Genomic DNA, 7,407 nt, shown 5'->3' on the forward strand with positions numbered 1-7,407 from the left:
TTGTTTTTAGTTTTATGCATTTTAATGGATTGTATGTGATTTTGATTTTGTGCGGATTTTTAATAAAATGTCGGCAGAATTGATAGTATTTAAGTACAATACTTCAAAATCTCATGTATTTTGGTGGGATTTCAAAAAACTTAAAATACACTGAAAACTCCCACAAAATCCATCATTTTATGAAATCCAAAACATTCCATCAACATTTGCATACCATCATATTTTAATGGATTTTAAACAATCCCAATTGAATACCATCAGATTTTAAAATATAATTTAAAAATAATTAAATAGCATCAGATTTTGTAGCATAATTTAAAATCCTAACTGGAAACCCCAATATTTTTATGGATTTCAAATAATCTCATGCGAATACCGCGAATTAGGGGTGAGCACTGTTTGGTTTGGACGGTTTTTGAGGTCCAAACCGAATTTTTCGGTTTTGAAAATTTACAAACTGTATCCAAACCGAATGTTATAAAAACCAATCAAAACCGAACCAATTCTTAACGGATTGGTTCGTTTTGGTTTCGGTTTAACACCAAAATATTAAGAGAGATTATGTATTTTTCTTAATTTAGAGGGAAAATAGTTTTTTTTTGCCATTCAACTTATTGCCTTTTTAGAAACTTACCAACCAACTAAATTTTTTTTTTCCTTTTACTCACTAATGTTAGGTTTGGATTTTTTTTAGCCACCAACTTAGGTTCGGATTTTTTTTTTGTTGAAAACCTTAGGTTCGGATTTGATTACTAGTATTATAATAATTTTTTTATGTCATTAAACTTATTGCATCTTTAGAAACTTAACCACTTAACTATAATTTTTTTTTTTATTTTACTCACTAATCTTAGGCTTAGTTTTTTTTTCGGTGAAGTTAGGCTCGAATTTGATTATTAGCATTATATTTTCTGTGTAGCATTATCTAAATATAGTGGTAGTCTGTAATATTTTGATGATTTAATATATGTCGTATCTTTATATATAGTACTTTTTATGTCTCCAATGTAGTTTACCTTGGGTGATAAGAATTTTACACTCATTTTTTGGCTTTTAAAAGATATAGTTTTATAAATAATTTTATTTTTTTCTTCCGAATGAAAATTCAGTGTTCGAATTTTTACACACAAGAAAATCACAAAAATAAGTTATGAAACTATGTTTTATAAGAGTGTTAAAGTACATGCCAAGTAGTAAAAAAACTGTAAACTAATGAAAGAGACGGAGGAAATAATAATAACATAAAATGATGCATTATAGAGGACAATCATCGAAAATTAAATTTTTCCTCTCTATTTATAAAACATAGTTTCATAACTTATTTTTGTAATTTTCTTGTGTGTAAAAATTCAAACACTGAATTTTCATTCGAAAGAAAAAAATAAAATCATTTATGAAACTACATCTTTTAAAAGTCATAAAATACGTGTAAAATTCTTATCACCCAAGGTAAACGACCTTGGAGACATAAAAAATACTGTATATAAAGATACGACATATATCAAATCATCAAAATATTACAGACTACCACTATATTTTAATAATACTACACAGAAAATGTAATGCTAATAATCAAATTCGAATCTGACTTCACTGACAAAAGAAAAACTAAGCCTATGATTAATTTTGAATCATTAATATTAAATTATTAATATAACTTTTATAGTCTTGCCGCAACGCGCAGTTTATCTAATAAAAGATAAAGGTGAAACTTGTATAACTATTCGATACGAATAATTTTAGGTGCTACCCTTATACATTGTTATGAAAAAAAATTAATAAATAAATAAATAAATCCTTTTTATTTAAAACTAAACAAAATATTTTATTTAAAAGTGAAAAAGAAGAAACTTTGATTATTAATAAAGAGTAGATATAATAAGGATGGAGAAAAAGAGAAAAAATGATTTTGAAAATAAAAAATATTTATAATATTGATCAACACTTGAATACTTAAATGTCTAAACTAAATATATAAAATTATTAATTGTGTAACATATGTGCTAACAGTTCGGTTCGGATATTTCGGTCGGTTTGAAGGTGAAAACCGAAACCAAACCGAAAATTTTCGGTTTTCTAATTACAATCAAAACCAAACCAATAAGAAACTGAAATATTAGGTTTGGACAGTTTGAATCGGCCGATTTGGACCGGTTTCGAATAATTATGCTCAAGCTTACCGCAAACACCCTCAAATTTAATGAATGAGTATTTTAAAATCTCATCCAATACAACTACGTAGATTTCCAATACACCCCTGTAGGTTTGTAAACCAGAAAGGGGAAAAAGCGAATTTGGTAGTATCGTCTTCAAAGAAGAGAAAAAGCAAAAAAAAGATCAGAAGGTACAGTGGTCATGGCTCATCCAACCGGTAGGATGTAGATAAGATCTAGGTACCTGTAAGGATCACAAGTTAATGTTCAAAATTGAAATACTAAATAGTAGAATCAGTCGACTCTTCGACTACTGCTTGCATCAAAAAAGAAAAATATAACCCAAAAGAAAAAAAAATAAGCATAGTCCGGACAATCTGAGGTAGTTAAATATACATTTTTAGTATTTGCAGATCACACCTCAATTTTTATTTGTGAACTGGCCCAAGTAAATTTCGACAATCAGTTCGAGCCCCTGAGATTACTGAAATCTATTATATATACTAGCCTTGAACCCGTGCAAAGCACCGGCGGCTATATAATTTTAAACTAATTATTAATTATTATATAATAGTAATATATATTAATGATAGTAAATTTACTTTTTTATTTTTTAACTAATTATAAATTATATTTAAAACAATAATAGTGGAGTTTTTATCTTGTAATATATCAAACTGTTTAGAGATGTAAGACTAGGGATGGGCACCGGGGCACTTCGGGGCCGGGGAGTGCTATCCCCGACCCCGATCCCCGAATCCAATACCCCTCCCCGACCCCGCCCCGAACCCCGAACGGGGATTATTTTCCTCCCAGATCCCCGCCCCGAACGGGGAACGGGGATCCCGCGGAAATTCGGGGAATTTTATTTTTTAATAAAAACATAATAACTTTATAATATATAATATATTTTTTATTAAAAAACAAACTACTAACTCCTAATATAATAATAAAATAATATTATCTTATATTTTCAACATCAAATTATATTAAAATTGATTTATAATATAAATAAACGACAATTTAAAATTATAAAATATATTATATTACAATATATTTATACTCAAACAATAAAAATAAAGACTATTTTTTCAGTTTATTATAAAGATTATATATTTTTAATAATATATTTAGTATAATATATATAAATATATTGTTATATATATATATATATATATATATATATATAATCGGGGCCGGGGATCGGGCCGGGGAGACACCATTCCCCGACCCCGCCCCGATCCCCGAATTTTTTATAAAACTCTCCCCGATCCCCGCCCCGCCCCCGAAAAATTCCCCGAATCCCCGACCCGAACGGGGCGGGGATCGGATCGGGATCGAGCGGGGCGGGGTTAATGCCCATCCCTAAGTAAGACTATGAGAACTCTACGTGTAGCAGACTTTTAGTCATAAAGTGAATCACCAAACTAACATGATCAAACCAAAATTTTGTACGACGCCCATGTTGGCTTATTATAATATAGTATAGATAATACAACAACCTTGAGTAATTTTATTCAAAGTGACTATACTGCCCCTTGCTCAAAATACATATTTTTTTTATATAAAGATCATTATTGACTTTTAACATTAATGTATTTATTAGACATTAATGTCTAACCATTAATATACATTAAATTACTTCATATTTAAAACTCCAGTATATATACTCCCTCCGGCCCAACAGGTTCTTTACGTTACTTTTTGGCACGCATTTTAAGGCTCTTATAAAGTATACTTACATCATATATTTATTTTTAAAAAAAATCCTGAAAAAAGTTTTGATGTTTAAACTTTTATTCAAAAAAAAAATTAAAAAAAAACATTATTGAACTATATTTTATAAAAGCCTCAAAATGCGTTCATACAGTCTTGGTGGGACGGAGGGAGTATGTATTATATATTTGTATTTATGTTTTAATAATAATTACTTCATATTTAAATCTCCAATATATATATATATATGTATTATATATTTATATTTATGTTTTAATAATAAATAAATAATTTTGTAAATTCTAATATTCGGCCTGATTTTCAACCAATTAATCCAATTTTTGTCCAATTAGCCATCGATTTTAACCGAATTTTGCCAAATTCTATTATATATATAACACAACAATAATGAGTAATTTAATTCAAAGAGACTAATCTACCCTTACTCATTATAAATATTAACATGATCATTATAAACCTTGAGTAATTATATTCAAAGTGATTATACTACCCCTTGCTCAAAATACATATTTTTTTATATAAAGGTCATTATTGACTTCTAACACTAATGTATTTATCAGACATTAATGTCTAACCATTAATATACATTAAATTACTTCATATTTAAAACTCCCATATATATACTCCCTCCGTCCCAACAGGTTCTTTATGTTACTTTTTGGCACGCATTTTAAGGCTCTTATAAAGTATACTTACATCATATATTTATTTTTAAAAAAAATCCTGAAAAAAGTTTTGACGTTTAAACTTTTATTCAAAAAAAAATTAAAAAAAACATTATTGAACTATATTTTATAAGAGCCTCAAAATGCGTGCAAACAGTCCTGGTGGGACGGAGGGAGTATGTATTATATATTTGTATTTATGTTTTAATAATAATTACTTCATATGTAAAACTCCAATATATATATGTATTATATATTTATATTTATGTTTTAATAATAAATAAATAATTATGTAAATTCTAATATTCGGCCTGATTTTCAACCAATTAATCCAATTTTTGTCCAATTAGCCATCGATTTTAACCGAATTTTGCCAAATTCTATTATAGATCTAACAGAACAATAATGAGTAATTTAATTCAAAGAGATTAATCTACCCTTACTCAGTATAAATATTAACATGATCATTATTTTAAAATAATTTAATATTATATATATAATAATATATATATTTATATAATCATTTTTAAATTTTTAAATTTACCCCACAAATTTTGTAAAATTTAATATTCAACCTGATTTTCATCGAATTGATCAAGTTTTGACCAAATAATCATCGATTTAACCGAATTTTACTAAATCGGATTAAAAATCCTTCTGATTATCGATTAATCAGTCAACCAACCGGTTTTTAGAATATTTCATTATTTTGATTAAAAATATATATATATATATATATATATATATATATATTAGAATAAGTATAAATATAATATATAACTATATGACAAGGGCTCTGATTCAGCAAAAATCTCATTTCTTTTATCAAATTTTCAATAATTTTAGGTGGGTGATAATTTAATTATATAATAAAATTTTAAATTGTGTATATTTTTTGTATTTATATATTAATAAATATCATAGTGAGGATATGTGTGCATATGGATATCAATATAATATGACTAAAATATAAATAAATCTACAATAAAAATTATTTTTATAATATAAATAATCTCAATTTAAAAGAACCAAACCAAACCAAACGTGCTCAGTATATCCCGCTTAGAGCAGGGTCTGAAGAGGGTAAAATATACGCAGACCATGCCTCTACCTTAAAGTAGAGAGGTTGTTTCCGTGAGACCCCCGGCTTAGTGCATAATAAATAAAATTGTGTGTGATACAATATAACTATAATACCTTAGCTCATGGCCTTCTTCACATTGGACTTACTTAAAAATTTCTCGGTTTAAGTGGTGAAGTCCATTGAAGAAAACAAACGGAGAAATCAAGAACCATTACTTAAACGGATTACAAAGTTGAAAGCTTGGGAGAAGAGATCGGATGCCAACCAAATTGGAACCCAAAATCTTGAAATCTTACAATGATTTGCACATTAACACCGATAAATAACAGTTAATATATTGTACATCACAGATGATCTGTACAATCCCCAGAATCATGCAACTGATTATATCAATACTTGTGCATATCTTATGTATTTATTTATGTAACATTCTTAGGATATTAGATCCACAATCAGTGGAGTGCTTCAAGGAACACACCCTTGGCTACTTGTATATATTCATAAACAGAGATATCAGAAATAATATCAAGACCTTAAACCTTATATGGTATCAGAGCCATACACGCTTAGACGCATCTTTTCGATCCTTATTTTCATCATCACAATTTTCGAACCAATTTGTCATTCCAATAATGTCCGGTTCCATTGAAATCACTAAAGAAACAACTGTTGTTCAGGTCAATGCACCCACTCACATGCCCACAAAATTAACCACTACCAATTTCAGTGTTTGGCGTACACAAGTCAGATCAGCACTTATAGGTCTGGGAGTCATTGGATATATTGAGAAATCAATAAAAGTTCCTGTCCAATTTCTTGAAAACAAAGTCCCAAATCCTCTATACACTATATGGAATCGTCAAGACCAGATTATCGTTAATGCTATGCTAGGAAGCTGCCATGAAACGATTCAACCTCTCATATCCACTGCTGCTACTGCTGATGAGATGTGGGAAAGATTGGTTACACTTTATGCCAATAACTCTCGGTCCAGAATTATCTCTCTCAAAAGTCATCTTATACATAACACGTGTGGATCACGTCCGATTGAAGAATATCTTCAAGACATGAAGTCTACTGCTGATGAATTATCTCTTGTTGGACAGTCAATATCTGACGATGATCTTGTGCTCCACACACTGGCAGGTCTAGGAGAAGGCTACAAGGAACTTGCTGCTGCAATTAAGGTACGAGAGTCACCTATGTCATTTGCAGAACTCCACGAAAAGGTTATAGATCATGAGAGAGGACTGAAGAAAAATACAACAGAACCTACTGTTGTTACAGCCAACAATGTGCAGCGACATGAATATGGTCGACAATCATACAACCATAATGCAAGAGGTCGATCATTATATAAACCTAACAATCAAGGTCAGCGGAATAATTCTCAAGGTACCCGTTCTTATAATAACTCATTCTCACGCACAAACTGGACATCCCGACCACAATCTGGCCCAAAATCAACAACCTATTGTTCATTTTGTGACTTGTATACACACGGTACTAAAGAGTGCAGAAAATTATCTCGCTTCCTCAAGGATAATGATATTGCAGTTGTCAATCCAGTTGCAAATGCCACCAATTTTGCACCGCAAGCATCACAACAATGGCTTTTTGACACAGGAGCGTCACACCATGTGACTCCTAATCCAGCCAATCTCCATCAATACTCTGAATATGGTGGACCAGATGAAGTTTATGTTGGTAATGGTTCAGGTTTGCCGATTACTCATACTGGCACATCTAAACTAAATACTGGCACTCA

The sequence above is a fragment of the Daucus carota genome, chromosome 8 (assembly GCF_001625215.2).
Source record: "Daucus carota subsp. sativus chromosome 8, DH1 v3.0, whole genome shotgun sequence".
NCBI lineage: Eukaryota > Viridiplantae > Streptophyta > Magnoliopsida > Apiales > Apiaceae > Daucus > Daucus carota.